The sequence below is a fragment of the Paramormyrops kingsleyae genome, chromosome 1, assembly GCF_048594095.1.
Source record: "Paramormyrops kingsleyae isolate MSU_618 chromosome 1, PKINGS_0.4, whole genome shotgun sequence".
NCBI lineage: Eukaryota > Metazoa > Chordata > Actinopteri > Osteoglossiformes > Mormyridae > Paramormyrops > Paramormyrops kingsleyae.
The window spans coordinates 19,341,801-19,357,047 of record NC_132797.1 but is presented as its reverse complement, the minus strand read 5'-3'; the positions used below and the strand labels follow the sequence as shown (position 1 = coordinate 19,357,047).

The window sequence follows — 15,247 nt, the reverse complement described above, 5'->3', positions numbered from 1 at the left end:
TTTAGACCAGTGATTCAAATGAGGATTTGGGAATGACTCACACCAATTCTCTGTTGGCCATTCTCTGCGGTCAACATGCTAGAATTTTCCATTTTATTACATGTATCGGCTGTTTTCTATGCAAAGCGAAGACACTTCTCAAAGTTTCCTTAAGAACCAGCAGGAATGCCATGCCAGGTGAGTCAAGGTTGACGGGGTCCATTGTCTACACTGAAGAAGCAACCACGTCTGGTCTTGGTCCCATGGTGTAATGGCCAGCACTCTGGGCTTTGAATCCAGTGATCCGAGTTCAAGTCTCGGTGGGGCCTTTGTCTTAAGACGTGCTACTTTCTTGTATGATTCTGTGTGAAGGGACCAGCCATTGTTCCCCTGTGAGCCAAGGGAGGTGTGTCTTTGCCCGTTTGGTTCAATTATGCTGCTACTTCTTGCTCCGATCCCCTCAAGCTACCATTTACTTCCGTGTGTCAGCTGTATCACACACATACTGCAGATATATCTGAAAGGTTCACTAATGTCCAACAGGAAAGTTGTGCCGTTTTGGTCAAGGTTTGCCATGTCCATAGGCTACGGTGAAGCAGCAGCAAGACGGGAAGGGAATCCAAGGTCCCATGGTGTAATGGTCAGCACTCTGGACTCTGAATCCAGTAATCCGAGTTCAAGTCTCGGTGGGACCTCCTGCCTGGATGATCGCTTACTGCGTTCCGCACGTAAGGAGCACCGGTGTTTGCCTTAACAGCATAGGCGAATTGGTTTTTTGCCGATTACTTTTTTTCGATTGTCCTGCATCATCTGACTCCATTCATCTCAACCTAGCCAACGTCAACATTCCTGCAACTTGAGTTTGGCGGCTAAAAGGAGCAGCACACTCCCCGTCGGGGAATCGAACCCCGGTCTCCCGCGTGACAGGCGGGGATACTCACCACTATACTAACGAGGAGACAGGCAAAGACCACGCCTGCCCAAACGCCTCCCGTGGCTGTGGTATACTTATGTGTTCTTCAAATTACATTGTGTTTGATGCTGTGATACCTGCATGACAGCAAACAAAATGTATTAAACTTTACTCAGTGGAAGCGTCTCTATTAAGACAAGATGAACCTATTAAATTAATGGTGAGATCTTGCCTTTTGGTTTCACAGTTCCATTAGATTATTGCTTGCTCATTTAGACCAGTGATTCAAATGAGGATTTGGGAATGACTCACACCAATTCTCTGTTGGCCATTCTCTGCGGTCAACATGCTAGAATTTTCCATTTTATTACATGTATCGGCTGTTTTCTATGCAAAGCGAAGACACTTCTCAAAGTTTCCTTAAGAACCAGCAGGAATGCCATGCCAGGTGAGTCAAGGTTGACGGGGTCCATTGTCTACACTGAAGAAGCAACCATGTCTGGTCTTGGTCCTATGGTGTAATGGCCAGCACTCTGGGCTTTGAATCCAGTGATCCGAGTTCAAGTCTCGGTGGGGCCTTTGTCTTAAGACGTGCTACTTTCTTGTATGATTCTGTGTGAAGGGACCAGCCATTGTTCCCCTGTGAGCCAAGGGAGGTGTGTCTTTGCCCGTTTGGTTCAATTATGCTGCTACTTCTTGCTCCGATCCCCTCAAGCTACCATTTACTTCCGTGTGTCAGCTGTATCACACACATACTGCAGATATATCTGAAAGGTTCAGTAATGTCCAACAGGAAAGTTGTGCCGTTTTGGTCAAGGTTTGCCATGTCCATAGGCTACGGTGAAGCAGCAGCAAGACGGGAAGGGAATCCAAGGTCCCATGGTGTAATGGTCAGCACTCTGGACTCTGAATCCAGTAATCCGAGTTCAAGTCTCGGTGGGACCTCCTGCCTGGATGATCGCTTACTGCGTTCCGCACGTAAGGAGCACCGGTGTTTGCTTTAACAGCATAGGCGAATTGGTTTTTTGCCGATTACTTTTTTTCGATTGTCCTGCATCATCTGACTCCATTCATCTCAACCTAGCCAACGTCAACATTCCTGCAACTTGAGTTTGGCGGCTAAAAGGAGCAGCACACTCCCCGTCGGGGAATCGAACCCCAGTCTCCCGCGTGACAGGCGGGGATACTCACCACTATACTAACGAGGAGACAGGCAAAGAACACGCCTGCCCAAACGCCTCCCGTGGCTGTGGTATACTTATGTGTTCTTCAAATTACATTGTGTTTGATGCTGTGATACCTGCATGACAGCAAACAAAATGTATTAAACTTTACTCAGTGGAAGCGTCTCTATTAAGACAAGATGAACCTATTAAATTAATGGTGAGATCTTGCCTTTTGGTTTCACAGTTCCATTCGATTATTGCTTGCTCATTTAGACCAGTGATTCAAATGAGGATTTGGGAATGACTCACACCAATTCTCTGTTGGCCATTCTCTGCGGTCAACATGCTAGAATTTTCCATTTTATTACATGTATCGGCTGTTTTCTATGCAAAGCGAAGACACTTCTCAAAGTTTCCTTAAGAACCAGCAGGAATGCCATGCCAGGTGAGTCAAGGTTGACGGGGTCCATTGTCTACACTGAAGAAGCAACCACGTCTGGTCTTGGTCCCATGGTGTAATGGCCAGCACTCTGGGCTTTGAATCCAGTGATCCGAGTTCAAGTCTCGGTGGGGCCTTTGTCTTAAGACGTGCTACTTTCTTGTATGATTCTGTGTGAAGGGACCAGCCATTGTTCCCCTGTGAGCCAAGGGAGGTGTGTCTTTGCCCGTTTGGTTCAATTATGCTGCTACTTCTTGCTCCGATCTCCTCAAGCTACCATTTACTTCCGTGTGTCAGCTGTATCACACACATACTGCAGATATATCTGAAAGGTTCACTAATGTCCAACAGGAAAGTTGTGCCGTTTTGGTCAAGGTTTGCCATGTCCATAGGCTACGGTGAAGCAGCAGCAAGACGGGAAGGGAATCCAAGGTCCCATGGTGTAATGGTCAGCACTCTGGACTCTGAATCCAGTAATCCGAGTTCAAGTCTCGGTGGGACCTCCTGCCTGGATGATCGCTTACTGCGTTCCGCACGTAAGGAGCACCGGTGTTTGCTTTAACAGCATAGGCGAATTGGTTTTTTGCCGATTACTTTTTTTCGATTGTCCTGCATCATCTGACTCCATTCATCTCAACCTAGCCAACGTCAACATTCCTGCAACTTGAGTTTGGCGGCTAAAAGGAGCAGCACACTCCCCGTCGGGGAATCGAACCCCGGTCTCCCGCATGACAGGCGGGGATACTCACCACTATACTAACGAGGAGACAGGCAAAGAACACGCCTGCCCAAACGCCTCCCGTGGCTGTGGTATACTTATGTGTTCTTCAAATTACATTGTGTTTGATGCTGTGATACCTGCATGACAGCAAACAAAATGTATTAAACTTTACTCAGTGGAAGCGTCTCTATTAAGACAAGATGAACCTATTAAATTAATGGTGAGATCTTGCCTTTTGGTTTCACAGTTCCATTCGATTATTGCTTGCTCATTTAGACCAGTGATTCAAATGAGGATTTGGGAATGACTCACACCAATTCTCTGTTGGCCATTCTCTGCGGTCAACATGCTAGAATTTTCCATTTTATTACATGTATCGGCTGTTTTCTATGCAAAGCGAAGACACTTCTCAAAGTTTCCTTAAGAACCAGCAGGAATGCCATGCCAGGTGAGTCAAGGTTGACGGGGTCCATTGTCTACACTGAAGAAGCAACCACGTCTGGTCTTGGTCCCATGGTGTAATGGCCAGCACTCTGGGCTTTGAATCCAGTGATCCGAGTTCAAGTCTCGGTGGGGCCTTTGTCTTAAGACGTGCTACTTTCTTGTATGATTCTGTGTGAAGGGACCAGCCATTGTTCCCCTGTGAGCCAAGGGAGGTGTGTCTTTGCCCGTTTGGTTCAATTATGCTGCTACTTCTTGCTCCGATCCCCTCAAGCTACCATTTACTTCCGTGTGTCAGCTGTATCACACACATACTGCAGATATATCTGAAAGGTTCACTAATGTCCAACAGGAAAGTTGTGCCGTTTTGGTCAAGGTTTGCCATGTCCATAGGCTACGGTGAAGCAGCAGCAAGACGGGAAGGGAATCCAAGGTCCCATGGTGTAATGGTCAGCACTCTGGACTCTGAATCCAGTAATCCGAGTTCAAGTCTCGGTGGGACCTCCTGCCTGGATGATCGCTTACTGCGTTCCGCACGTAAGGAGCACCGGTGTTTGCCTTAACAGCATAGGCGAATTGGTTTTTTGCCGATTACTTTTTTTCGATTGTCCTGCATCATCTGACTCCATTCATCTCAACCTAGCCAACGTCAACATTCCTGCAACTTGAGTTTGGCGGCTAAAAGGAGCAGCACACTCCCCGTCGGGGAATCGAACCCCGGTCTCCCGCGTGACAGGCGGGGATACTCACCACTATACTAACGAGGAGACAGGCAAAGACCACGCCTGCCCAAACGCCTCCCGTGGCTGTGGTATACTTATGTGTTCTTCAAATTACATTGTGTTTGATGCTGTGATACCTGCATGACAGCAAACAAAATGTATTAAACTTTACTCAGTGGAAGCGTCTCTATTAAGACAAGATGAACCTATTAAATTAATGGTGAGATCTTGCCTTTTGGTTTCACAGTTCCATTAGATTATTGCTTGCTCATTTAGACCAGTGATTCAAATGAGGATTTGGGAATGACTCACACCAATTCTCTGTTGGCCATTCTCTGCGGTCAACATGCTAGAATTTTCCATTTTATTACATGTATCAGCTGTTTTCTATGCAAAGCGAAGACACTTCTCAAAGTTTCCTTAAGAACCAGCAGGAATGCCATGCCAGGTGAGTCAAGGTTGACGGGGTCCATTGTCTACACTGAAGAAGCAACCACGTCTGGTCTTGGTCCCATGGTGTAATGGCCAGCACTCTGGGCTTTGAATCCAGTGATCCGAGTTCAAGTCTCGGTGGGGCCTTTGTCTTAAGACGTGCTACTTTCTTGTATGATTCTGTGTGAAGGGACCAGCCATTGTTCCCCTGTGAGCCAAGGGAGGTGTGTCTTTGCCCGTTTGGTTCAATTATGCTGCTACTTCTTGCTCCGATCCCCTCAAGCTACCATTTACTTCCGTGTGTCAGCTGTATCACACACATACTGCAGATATATCTGAAAGGTTCACTAATGTCCAACAGGAAAGTTGTGCCGTTTTGGTCAAGGTTTGCCATGTCCATAGGCTACGGTGAAGCAGCAGCAAGACGGGAAGGGAATCCAAGGTCCCATGGTGTAATGGTCAGCACTCTGGACTCTGAATCCAGTAATCCGAGTTCAAGTCTCGGTGGGACCTCCTGCCTGGATGATCGCTTACTGCGTTCCGCACGTAAGGAGCACCGGTGTTTGCCTTAACAGCATAGGCGAATTGGTTTTTTGCCGATTACTTTTTTTCGATTGTCCTGCATCATCTGACTCCATTCATCTCAACCTAGCCAACGTCAACATTCCTGCAACTTGAGTTTGGCGGCTAAAAGGAGCAGCACACTCCCCGTCGGGGAATCGAACCCCGGTCTCCCGCGTGACAGGCGGGGATACTCACCACTATACTAACGAGGAGACAGGCAAAGACCACGCCTGCCCAAACGCCTCCCGTGGCTGTGGTATACTTATGTGTTCTTCAAATTACATTGTGTTTGATGCTGTGATACCTGCATGACAGCAAACAAAATGTATTAAACTTTACTCAGTGGAAGCGTCTCTATTAAGACAAGATGAACCTATTAAATTAATGGTGAGATCTTGCCTTTTGGTTTCACAGTTCCATTAGATTATTGCTTGCTCATTTAGACCAGTGATTCAAATGAGGATTTGGGAATGACTCACACCAATTCTCTGTTGGCCATTCTCTGCGGTCAACATGCTAGAATTTTCCATTTTATTACATGTATCGGCTGTTTTCTATGCAAAGCGAAGACACTTCTCAAAGTTTCCTTAAGAACCAGCAGGAATGCCATGCCAGGTGAGTCAAGGTTGACGGGGTCCATTGTCTACACTGAAGAAGCAACCACGTCTGGTCTTGGTCCCATGGTGTAATGGCCAGCACTCTGGGCTTTGAATCCAGTGATCCGAGTTCAAGTCTCGGTGGGGCCTTTGTCTTAAGACGTGCTACTTTCTTGTATGATTCTGTGTGAAGGGACCAGCCATTGTTCCCCTGTGAGCCAAGGGAGGTGTGTCTTTGCCCGTTTGGTTCAATTATGCTGCTACTTCTTGCTCCGATCCCCTCAAGCTACCATTTACTTCCGTGTGTCAGCTGTATCACACACATACTGCAGATATATCTGAAAGGTTCACTAATGTCCAACAGGAAAGTTGTGCCGTTTTGGTCAAGGTTTGCCATGTCCATAGGCTACGGTGAAGCAGCAGCAAGACGGGAAGGGAATCCAAGGTCCCATGGTGTAATGGTCAGCACTCTGGACTCTGAATCCAGTAATCCGAGTTCAAGTCTCGGTGGGACCTCCTGCCTGGATGATCGCTTACTGCGTTCCGCACGTAAGGAGCACCAGTGTTTGCTTTAACAGCATAGGCGAATTGGTTTTTTGCCGATTACTTTTTTTCGATTGTCCTGCATCATCTGACTCCATTCATCTCAACCTAGCCAACGTCAACATTCCTGCAACTTGAGTTTGGCGGCTAAAAGGAGCAGCACACTCCCCGTCGGGGAATCGAACCCCGGTCTCCCGCGTGACAGGCGGGGATACTCACCACTATACTAACGAGGAGACAGGCAAAGAACACGCCTGCCCAAACGCCTCCCGTGGCTGTGGTATACTTATGTGTTCTTCAAATTACATTGTGTTTGATGCTGTGATACCTGCATGACAGCAAACAAAATGTATTAAACTTTACTCAGTGGAAGCGTCTCTATTAAGACAAGATGAACCTATTAAATTAATGGTGAGATCTTGCCTTTTGGTTTCACAGTTCCATTCGATTATTGCTTGCTCATTTAGACCAGTGATTCAAATGAGGATTTGGGAATGACTCACACCAATTCTCTGTTGGCCATTCTCTGCGGTCAACATGCTAGAATTTTCCATTTTATTACATGTATCGGCTGTTTTCTATGCAAAGCGAAGACACTTCTCAAAGTTTCCTTAAGAACCAGCAGGAATGCCATGCCAGGTGAGTCAAGGTTGACGGGCTCCATTGTCTACACTGAAGAAGCAACCACGTCTGGTCTTGGTCCCATGGTGTAATGGCCAGCACTCTGGGCTTTGAATCCAGTGATCCGAGTTCAAGTCTCGGTGGGGCCTTTGTCTTAAGACGTGCTACTTTCTTGTATGATTCTGTGTGAAGGGACCAGCCATTGTTCCCCTGTGAGCCAAGGGAGGTGTGTCTTTGCCCGTTTGGTTCAATTATGCTGCTACTTCTTGCTCCGATCCCCTCAAGCTACCATTTACTTCCGTGTGTCAGCTGTATCACACACATACTGCAGATATATCTGAAAGGTTCACTAATGTCCAACAGGAAAGTTGTGCCGTTTTGGTCAAGGTTTGCCATGTCCATAGGCTACGGTGAAGCAGCAGCAAGACGGGAAGGGAATCCAAGGTCCCATGGTGTAATGGTCAGCACTCTGGACTCTGAATCCAGTAATCTGAGTTCAAGTCTCGGTGGGACCTCCTGCCTGGATGATCGCTTACTGCGTTCCGCACGTAAGGAGCACCGGTGTTTGCTTTAACAGCATAGGCGAATTGGTTTTTTGCCGATTACTTTTTTTCGATTGTCCTGCATCATCTGACTCCATTCATCTCAACCTAGCCAACGTCAACATTCCTGCAACTTGAGTTTGGCGGCTAAAAGGAGCAGCACACTCCCCGTCGGGGAATCGAACCCCGGTCTCCCACGTGACAGGCGGGGATACTCACCACTATACTAACGAGGAGACAGGCAAAGACCACGCCTGCCCAAACGCCTCCCGTGGCTGTGGTATACTTATGTGTTCTTCAAATTACATTGTGTTTGATGCTGTGATACCTGCATGACAGCAAACAAAATGTATTAAACTTTACTCAGTGGAAGCGTCTCTATTAAGACAAGATGAACCTATTAAATTAATGGTGAGATCTTGCCTTTTGGTTTCACAGTTCCATTCGATTATTGCTTGCTCATTTAGACCAGTGATTCAAATGAGGATTTGGGAATGACTCACACCAATTCTCTGTTGGCCATTCTCTGCGGTCAACATGCTAGAATTTTCCATTTTATTACATGTATCGGCTGTTTTCTATGCAAAGCGAAGACACTTCTCAAAGTTTCCTTAAGAACCAGCAGGAATGCCATGCCAGGTGAGTCAAGGTTGACGGGGTCCATTGTCTACACTGAAGAAGCAACCACGTTTGGTCTTGGTCCCATGGTGTAATGGCCAGCACTCTGGGCTTTGAATCCAGTGATCCGAATTCAAGTCTCGGTGGGGCCTTTGTCTTAAGACGTGCTACTTTCTTGTATGATTCTGTGTGAAGGGACCAGCCATTGTTCCCCTGTGAGCCAAGGGAGGTGTGTCTTTGCCCGTTTGGTTCAATTATGCTGCTACTTCTTGCTCCGATCCCCTCAAGCTACCATTTACTTCCGTGTGTCAGCTGTATCACACACATACTGCAGATATATCTGAAAGGTTCACTAATGTCCAACAGGAAAGTTGTGCCGTTTTGGTCAAGGTTTGCCATGTCCATAGGCTACGGTGAAGCAGCAGCAAGACGGGAAGGGAATCCAAGGTCCCATGGTGTAATGGTCAGCACTCTGGACTCTGAATCCAGTAATCCGAGTTCAAGTCTCGGTGGGACCTCCTGCCTGGATGATCGCTTACTGCGTTCCGCACGTAAGGAGCACCGGTGTTTGCTTTAACAGCATAGGCGAATTGGTTTTTTGCCGATTACTTTTTTTCGATTGTCCTGCATCATCTGACTCCATTCATCTCAACCTAGCCAACGTCAACATTCCTGCAACTTGAGTTTGGCGGCATTCTTTAGTTCACGGCTAAAAGGAGCAGCACACTCCCCGTCAGGGAATCGAACCCTGGTCTCCCGCGTGACAGGCGGGGATACTCACCACTATACTAACGAGGAGACAAGTAAAGACCACGCCTGCCCAAACGCCTCCCGTGGCTGTGGTATACTTATGTGTTCTTCAAATTACATTGTGTTTGATGCTGTGATACCTGCATGACAGCAAACAAAATGTATTAAACTTTAATCAGTGGAAGCGTCTCTATTAAGACAAGATGAACCTATTAAATTAATGGTGAGATCTTGCCTTTTGGTTTCACAGTTCCATTCGATTATTGCTTGCTCATTTAGACCAGTGATTCAAATGAGGATTTGGGAATGACTCACACCAATTCTCTGTTGGCCATTCTCTGCGGTCAACATGCTAGAATTTTCCATTTTATTACATGTATCGGCTGTTTTCTATGCAAAGCGAAGACACTTCTCAAAGTTTCCTTAAGAACCAGCAGGAATGCCATGCCAGGTGAGTCAAGGTTGACGGGGTCCATTGTCTACACTGAAGAAGCAACCACGTCTGGTCTTGGTCCCATGATGTAATGGCCAGCACTCTGGGCTTTGAATCCAGTGATCCGAGTTCAAGTCTCGGTGGGGCCTTTGTCTTAAGACGTGCTACTTTCTTGTATGATTCTGTGTGAAGGGACCAGCTATTGTTCCCCTGTGAGCCAAGGGAGGTGTGTCTTTGCCCGTTTGGTTCAATTATGCTGCTACTTCTTGCTCCGATCCCCTCAAGCTACCATTTACTTCCGTGTGTCAGCTGTATCACACACATACTGCAGATATATCTGAAAGGTTCACTAATGTCCAACAGGAAAGTTGTGCCGTTTTGGTCAAGGTTTGCCATGTCCATAGGCTACGGTGAAGCAGCAGCAAGACGGGAAGGGACTCCAAGGTCCCATGGTGTAATGGTCAGCACTCTAGACTCTGAATCCAGTAATCCGAGTTCAAGTCTCGGTGGGACCTCCTGCCTGGATGATCGCTTACTGCGTTCAGCACGTAAGGAGCACCGGTGTTTGCTTTAACAGCATAGGCGAATTGGTTTTTTGCCGATTACTTTTTTTCGATTGTCCTGCATCATCTGACTCCATTCATCTAAACCTAGCCAACGTCAACATTCCTGCAACTTGAGTTTGGCGGCTAAAAGGAGCAACACACTCCCCGTCGGGGAATCGAACCCCGGTCTCCCGCGTGACAGGCGGGGATACTCACCACTATACTAACGAGGAGACAGGCAAAGAACATGCCTGCCCAAACGCCTCCCGTGGCTGTGGTATACTTATGTGTTCTTCAAATTACATTGTGTTTGATGCTGTGATACCTGCATGACAGCAAACAAAATGTATTAAACTTTACTCAGTGGAAGCGTCTCTATTAAGACAAGATGAACCTATTAAATTAATGGTGAGATCTTGCCTTTTGGTTTCACAGTTCCATTCGATTATTGCTTGCTCATTTAGACCAGTGATTCAAATGAGGATTTGGGAATGACTCACACCAATTCTCTGTTGGCCATTCTCTGCGGTCAACATGCTAGAATTTTCCATTTTATTACATGTATCGGCTGTTTTCTATGCAAAGCGAAGACACTTCTCAAAGTTTCCTTAAGAACCAGCAGGAATGCCATGCCAGGTGAGTCAAGGTTGACGGGGTCCATTGTCTACACTGAAGAAGCAACCATGTCTGGTCTTGGTCCCATGGTGTAATGGCCAGCACTCTGGGCTTTGAATCCAGTGATCCGAGTTCAAGTCTCGGTGGGGCCTTTGTCTTAAGACGTGCTACTTTCTTGTATGATTCTGTGTGAAGGGACCAGCCATTGTTCCCCTGTGAGCCAAGGGAGGTGTGTCTTTGCCCGTTTGGTTCAATTATGCTGCTACTTCTTGCTCCGATCCCCTCAAGCTACCATTTACTTCCATGTGTCAGCTGTATCACACACATACTGCAGATATATCTGAAAGGTTCACTAATGTCCAACAGGAAAGTTGTGCCGTTTTGGTCAAGGTTTGCCATGTCCATAGGCTACGGTGAAGCAGCAGCAAGACGGGAAGGGACTCCAAGGTCCCATGGTGTAATGGTCAGCACTCTGGACTCTGAATCCAGTAATCCGAGTTCAAGTCTCGGTGGGACCTCCTGCCTGGATGATCGCTTACTGCGTTCAGCACGTAAGGAGCACCGGTGTTTGCTTTAACAGCATAGGCGAATTGGTTTTTTGCCGATTACTTTTTTTCGATTGTCCTGCATCATCTGACTCCATTCATCTAAACCTAGCCAACGTCAACATTCCTGCAACTTGAGTTTGGCGGCTAAAAGGAGCAACACACTCCCCGTCGGGGAATCGAACCCCGGTCTCCCGCGTGACAGGCGGGGATACTCACCACTATACTAACGAGGAGACAGGCAAAGAACATGCCTGCCCAAACGCCTCCCGTGGCTGTGGTATACTTATGTGTTCTTCAAATTACATTGTGTTTGATGCTGTGATACCTGCATGACAGCAAACAAAATGTATTAAACTTTACTCAGTGGAAGCGTCTCTATTAAGACAAGATGAACCTATTAAATTAATGGTGAGATCTTGCCTTTTGGTTTCACAGTTCCATTCGATTATTGCTTGCTCATTTAGACCAGTGATTCAAATGAGGATTTGGGAATGACTCACACCAATTCTCTGTTGGCCATTCTCTGCGGTCAACATGCTAGAATTTTCCATTTTATTACATGTATCGGCTGTTTTCTATGCAAAGCGAAGACACTTCTCAAAGTTTCCTTAAGAACCAGCAGGAATGCCATGCCAGGTGAGTCAAGGTTGACGGGGTCCATTGTCTACACTGAAGAAGCAACCATGTCTGGTCTTGGTCCCATGGTGTAATGGCCAGCACTCTGGGCTTTGAATCCAGTGATCCGAGTTCAAGTCTCGGTGGGGCCTTTGTCTTAAGACGTGCTACTTTCTTGTATGATTCTGTGTGAAGGGACCAGCCATTGTTCCCCTGTGAGCCAAGGGAGGTGTGTCTTTGCCCGTTTGGTTCAATTATGCTGCTACTTCTTGCTCCGATCCCCTCAAGCTACCATTTACTTCCATGTGTCAGCTGTATCACACACATACTGCAGATATATCTGAAAGGTTCACTAATGTCCAACAGGAAAGTTGTGCCGTTTTGGTCAAGGTTTGCCATGTCCATAGGCTACGGTGAAGCAGCAGCAAGACGGGAAGGGAATCCAAGGTCCCATGGTGTAATGGTCAGCACTCTGGACTCTGAATCCAGTAATCCAAGTTCAAGTTTCGGTGGGACCTCCTGCCTGGATGATCGCTTACTGCGTTCCGCACGTAAGGAGCACCGGTGTTTGCTTTAACAGCATAGGCGAATTGGGTTTTTGCCGATTACTTTTTTTCGATTGTCCTGCATCATCTGACTCCATTCATCTAAACCTAGCCAACGTCAACATTCCTGCAACTTGAGTTTGGCGGCTAAAAGGAGCAGCACACTCCCCGTCGGGGAATCGAACCCCGGTCTCCCGCGTGACAGGCGGGGATACTCACCACTATACTAACGAGGAGACAGGCAAAGACCACGCCTGCCCAAACGCCTCCCTTGGCTGTGGTATACTTATGTGTTCTTCAAATTACATTGTGTTTGATGCTGTGATACCTGCATGACAGCAAACAAAATGTATTAAACTTTACTCAGTGGAAGCGTCTCTATTAAGACAAGATGAACCTATTAAATTAATGGTGAGATCTTGCCTTTTGGTTTCACAGTTCCATTCGATTATTGCTTGCTCATTTAGACCAGTGATTCAAATGAGGATTTGGGAATGACTCAAACCAATTCTCTGTTGGCCATTCTCTGCGGTCAACATGCTAGAATTTTCCATTTTATTACATGTATCGGCTGTTTTCTATGCAAAGCGAAGACACTTCTCAAAGTTTCCTTAAGAACCAGCAGGAATGCCATGCCAGGTGAGTCAAGGTTGACGGGGTCCATTGTCTACACTGAAGAAGCAACCGCGTCTGGTCTTGGTCCCATGGTGTAATGTCCAGCACTCTGGGCTTTGAATCCAGTGATCCGAGTTCAAGTCTCGGTGGGGCCTTTGTCTTAAGACGTGCTACTTTCTTGTATGATTCTGTGTGAAGGGACCAGCCATTGTTCCCCTGTGAGCCAAGGGAGGTGTGTCTTTGCCCGTTTGGTTCAATTATGCTGCTACTTCTTGCTCCGATCCCCTCAAGCTACCATTTACTTCCGTGTGTCAGCTGTATCACACACATACTGCAGATATATCTGAAAGGTTCACTAATGTCCAACAGGAAAGTTGTGCCGTTTTGGTCAAGGTTTGCCATGTCCATAGGCTACGGTGAAGCAGCAGCAAGACGGGAAGGGAATCCAAGGTCCCATGGTGTAATGGTCAGCACTCTGGACTCTGAATCCAGTAATCCAAGTTCAAGTTTCGGTGGGACCTCCTGCCTGGATGATCGCTTACTGCGTTCCGCACGTAAGGAGCACCGGTGTTTGCTTTAACAGCATAGGCGAATTGGGTTTTTGCCGATTACTTTTTTTCGATTGTCCTGCATCATCTGACTCCATTCATCTAAACCTAGCCAACGTCAACATTCCTGCAACTTGAGTTTGGCGGCTAAAAGGAGCAGCACACTCCCCGTCGGGGAATCGAACCCCGGTCTCCCGCGTGACAGGCGGGGATACTCACCACTATACTAACGAGGAGACAGGCAAAGACCACGCCTGCCCAAACGCCTCCCTTGGCTGTGGTATACTTATGTGTTCTTCAAATTACATTGTGTTTGATGCTGTGATACCTGCATGACAGCAAACAAAATGTATTAAACTTTACTCAGTGGAAGCGTCTCTATTAAGACAAGATGAACCTATTAAATTAATGGTGAGATCTTGCCTTTTGGTTTCACAGTTCCATTCGATTATTGCTTGCTCATTTAGACCAGTGATTCAAATGAGGATTTGGGAATGACTCACACCAATTCTCTGTTGGCCATTCTCTGCGGTCAACATGCTAGAATTTTCCATTTTATTACATGTATCGGCTGTTTTCTATGCAAAGCGAAGACACTTCTCAAAGTTTCCTTAAGAACCAGCAGGAATGCCATGCCAGGTGAGTCAAGGTTGACGGGGTCCATTGTCTACACTGAAGAAGCAACCACGTCTGGTCTTGGTCCCATGATGTAATGGCCAGCACTCTGGGCTTTGAATCCAGTGATCCGAGTTCAAGTCTCGGTGGGGCCTTTGTCTTAAGACGTGCTACTTTCTTGTATGATTCTGTGTGAAGGGACCAGCTATTGTTCCCCTGTGAGCCAAGGGAGGTGTGTCTTTGCCCGTTTGGTTCAATTATGCTGCTACTTCTTGCTCCGATCCCCTCAAGCTACCATTTACTTCCGTGTGTCAGCTGTATCACACACATACTGCAGATATATCTGAAAGGTTCACTAATGTCCAACAGGAAAGTTGTGCCGTTTTGGTCAAGGTTTGCCATGTCCATAGGCTACGGTGAAGCAGCAGCAAGACGGGAAGGGACTCCAAGGTCCCATGGTGTAATGGTCAGCACTCTGGACTCTGAATCCAGTAATCCGAGTTCAAGTCTCGGTGGGACCTCCTGCCTGGATGATCGCTTACTGCGTTCAGCACGTAAGGAGCACCGGTGTTTGCTTTAACAGCATAGGCGAATTGGTTTTTTGCCGATTACTTTTTTTCGATTGTCCTGCATCATCTGACTCCATTCATCTAAACCTAGCCAACGTCAACATTCCTGCAACTTGAGTTTGGCGGCTAAAAGGAGCAACACACTCCCCGTCGGGGAATCGAACCCCGGTCTCCCGCGTGACAGGCGGGGATACTCACCACTATACTAACGAGGAGACAGGCAAAGAACATGCCTGCCCAAACGCCTCCCGTGGCTGTGGTATACTTATGTGTTCTTCAAATTACATTGTGTTTGATGCTGTGATACCTGCATGACAGCAAACAAAATGTATTAAACTTTACTCAGTGGAAGCGTCTCTATTAAGACAAGATGAACCTATTAAATTAATGGTGAGATCTTGCCTTTTGGTTTCACAGTTCCATTCGATTATTGCTTGCTCATTTAGACCAGTGATTCAAATGAGGATTTGGGAATGACTCACACCAATTCTCTGTTGGCCATTCTCTGCGGTCAACATGCTAGAATTTTCCATTTTATTACATGTATCGGCT

General features: G+C 46.8%; 32 non-coding genes across 32 annotated transcripts; 19 read left to right on the top strand and 13 right to left on the bottom strand.

Moving 5' to 3' along the window:
* The first annotated feature begins 236 nt into the window (after nt 1-236).
* Nucleotides 237-308, top strand: trnaq-uug (transfer RNA glutamine (anticodon UUG)). Its single transcript has one exon. It is a non-coding gene; the product is annotated as a tRNA-Gln (tRNA).
* Nucleotides 309-602: 294 nt separating this feature from the next.
* Nucleotides 603-674, top strand: trnaq-cug (transfer RNA glutamine (anticodon CUG)). Its single transcript has one exon. It is a non-coding gene; the product is annotated as a tRNA-Gln (tRNA).
* A 191-nt stretch (nt 675-865) lies between these two features.
* trnad-guc (transfer RNA aspartic acid (anticodon GUC)) lies at nt 866-937 on the bottom strand. Its single transcript has one exon. It is a non-coding gene; the product is annotated as a tRNA-Asp (tRNA).
* Nucleotides 938-1,399: 462 nt separating this feature from the next.
* trnaq-uug (transfer RNA glutamine (anticodon UUG)) lies at nt 1,400-1,471 on the top strand. Its single transcript has one exon. It is a non-coding gene; the product is annotated as a tRNA-Gln (tRNA).
* Nucleotides 1,472-1,765: 294 nt separating this feature from the next.
* Nucleotides 1,766-1,837, top strand: trnaq-cug (transfer RNA glutamine (anticodon CUG)). Its single transcript has one exon. It is a non-coding gene; the product is annotated as a tRNA-Gln (tRNA).
* Nucleotides 1,838-2,028: 191 nt separating this feature from the next.
* Nucleotides 2,029-2,100, bottom strand: trnad-guc (transfer RNA aspartic acid (anticodon GUC)). The gene has a single exon. It is a non-coding gene; the product is annotated as a tRNA-Asp (tRNA).
* Nucleotides 2,101-2,562: 462 nt separating this feature from the next.
* trnaq-uug (transfer RNA glutamine (anticodon UUG)) lies at nt 2,563-2,634 on the top strand. The gene has a single exon. It is a non-coding gene; the product is annotated as a tRNA-Gln (tRNA).
* A 294-nt stretch (nt 2,635-2,928) lies between these two features.
* Nucleotides 2,929-3,000, top strand: trnaq-cug (transfer RNA glutamine (anticodon CUG)). Its single transcript has one exon. It is a non-coding gene; the product is annotated as a tRNA-Gln (tRNA).
* Nucleotides 3,001-3,191: 191 nt separating this feature from the next.
* On the bottom strand, nt 3,192-3,263 carry trnad-guc (transfer RNA aspartic acid (anticodon GUC)). The gene has a single exon. It is a non-coding gene; the product is annotated as a tRNA-Asp (tRNA).
* Nucleotides 3,264-3,725: 462 nt separating this feature from the next.
* trnaq-uug (transfer RNA glutamine (anticodon UUG)) lies at nt 3,726-3,797 on the top strand. Its single transcript has one exon. It is a non-coding gene; the product is annotated as a tRNA-Gln (tRNA).
* A 294-nt stretch (nt 3,798-4,091) lies between these two features.
* On the top strand, nt 4,092-4,163 carry trnaq-cug (transfer RNA glutamine (anticodon CUG)). Its single transcript has one exon. It is a non-coding gene; the product is annotated as a tRNA-Gln (tRNA).
* Nucleotides 4,164-4,354: 191 nt separating this feature from the next.
* trnad-guc (transfer RNA aspartic acid (anticodon GUC)) lies at nt 4,355-4,426 on the bottom strand. Its single transcript has one exon. It is a non-coding gene; the product is annotated as a tRNA-Asp (tRNA).
* Nucleotides 4,427-4,888: 462 nt separating this feature from the next.
* Nucleotides 4,889-4,960, top strand: trnaq-uug (transfer RNA glutamine (anticodon UUG)). The gene has a single exon. It is a non-coding gene; the product is annotated as a tRNA-Gln (tRNA).
* Nucleotides 4,961-5,254: 294 nt separating this feature from the next.
* Nucleotides 5,255-5,326, top strand: trnaq-cug (transfer RNA glutamine (anticodon CUG)). The gene has a single exon. It is a non-coding gene; the product is annotated as a tRNA-Gln (tRNA).
* A 191-nt stretch (nt 5,327-5,517) lies between these two features.
* On the bottom strand, nt 5,518-5,589 carry trnad-guc (transfer RNA aspartic acid (anticodon GUC)). Its single transcript has one exon. It is a non-coding gene; the product is annotated as a tRNA-Asp (tRNA).
* A 462-nt stretch (nt 5,590-6,051) lies between these two features.
* trnaq-uug (transfer RNA glutamine (anticodon UUG)) lies at nt 6,052-6,123 on the top strand. Its single transcript has one exon. It is a non-coding gene; the product is annotated as a tRNA-Gln (tRNA).
* Nucleotides 6,124-6,417: 294 nt separating this feature from the next.
* On the top strand, nt 6,418-6,489 carry trnaq-cug (transfer RNA glutamine (anticodon CUG)). The gene has a single exon. It is a non-coding gene; the product is annotated as a tRNA-Gln (tRNA).
* A 191-nt stretch (nt 6,490-6,680) lies between these two features.
* trnad-guc (transfer RNA aspartic acid (anticodon GUC)) lies at nt 6,681-6,752 on the bottom strand. Its single transcript has one exon. It is a non-coding gene; the product is annotated as a tRNA-Asp (tRNA).
* A 462-nt stretch (nt 6,753-7,214) lies between these two features.
* trnaq-uug (transfer RNA glutamine (anticodon UUG)) lies at nt 7,215-7,286 on the top strand. Its single transcript has one exon. It is a non-coding gene; the product is annotated as a tRNA-Gln (tRNA).
* A 294-nt stretch (nt 7,287-7,580) lies between these two features.
* trnaq-cug (transfer RNA glutamine (anticodon CUG)) lies at nt 7,581-7,652 on the top strand. The gene has a single exon. It is a non-coding gene; the product is annotated as a tRNA-Gln (tRNA).
* Nucleotides 7,653-7,843: 191 nt separating this feature from the next.
* Nucleotides 7,844-7,915, bottom strand: trnad-guc (transfer RNA aspartic acid (anticodon GUC)). Its single transcript has one exon. It is a non-coding gene; the product is annotated as a tRNA-Asp (tRNA).
* Nucleotides 7,916-8,743: 828 nt separating this feature from the next.
* Nucleotides 8,744-8,815, top strand: trnaq-cug (transfer RNA glutamine (anticodon CUG)). The gene has a single exon. It is a non-coding gene; the product is annotated as a tRNA-Gln (tRNA).
* Nucleotides 8,816-9,023: 208 nt separating this feature from the next.
* Nucleotides 9,024-9,095, bottom strand: trnad-guc (transfer RNA aspartic acid (anticodon GUC)). The gene has a single exon. It is a non-coding gene; the product is annotated as a tRNA-Asp (tRNA).
* Nucleotides 9,096-10,186: 1,091 nt separating this feature from the next.
* Nucleotides 10,187-10,258, bottom strand: trnad-guc (transfer RNA aspartic acid (anticodon GUC)). The gene has a single exon. It is a non-coding gene; the product is annotated as a tRNA-Asp (tRNA).
* A 462-nt stretch (nt 10,259-10,720) lies between these two features.
* Nucleotides 10,721-10,792, top strand: trnaq-uug (transfer RNA glutamine (anticodon UUG)). The gene has a single exon. It is a non-coding gene; the product is annotated as a tRNA-Gln (tRNA).
* Nucleotides 10,793-11,086: 294 nt separating this feature from the next.
* Nucleotides 11,087-11,158, top strand: trnaq-cug (transfer RNA glutamine (anticodon CUG)). Its single transcript has one exon. It is a non-coding gene; the product is annotated as a tRNA-Gln (tRNA).
* Nucleotides 11,159-11,349: 191 nt separating this feature from the next.
* Nucleotides 11,350-11,421, bottom strand: trnad-guc (transfer RNA aspartic acid (anticodon GUC)). Its single transcript has one exon. It is a non-coding gene; the product is annotated as a tRNA-Asp (tRNA).
* A 462-nt stretch (nt 11,422-11,883) lies between these two features.
* Nucleotides 11,884-11,955, top strand: trnaq-uug (transfer RNA glutamine (anticodon UUG)). Its single transcript has one exon. It is a non-coding gene; the product is annotated as a tRNA-Gln (tRNA).
* A 557-nt stretch (nt 11,956-12,512) lies between these two features.
* trnad-guc (transfer RNA aspartic acid (anticodon GUC)) lies at nt 12,513-12,584 on the bottom strand. Its single transcript has one exon. It is a non-coding gene; the product is annotated as a tRNA-Asp (tRNA).
* A 1,091-nt stretch (nt 12,585-13,675) lies between these two features.
* On the bottom strand, nt 13,676-13,747 carry trnad-guc (transfer RNA aspartic acid (anticodon GUC)). Its single transcript has one exon. It is a non-coding gene; the product is annotated as a tRNA-Asp (tRNA).
* Nucleotides 13,748-14,575: 828 nt separating this feature from the next.
* On the top strand, nt 14,576-14,647 carry trnaq-cug (transfer RNA glutamine (anticodon CUG)). Its single transcript has one exon. It is a non-coding gene; the product is annotated as a tRNA-Gln (tRNA).
* A 191-nt stretch (nt 14,648-14,838) lies between these two features.
* On the bottom strand, nt 14,839-14,910 carry trnad-guc (transfer RNA aspartic acid (anticodon GUC)). The gene has a single exon. It is a non-coding gene; the product is annotated as a tRNA-Asp (tRNA).
* Nucleotides 14,911-15,247: the final 337 nt, after the last annotated feature.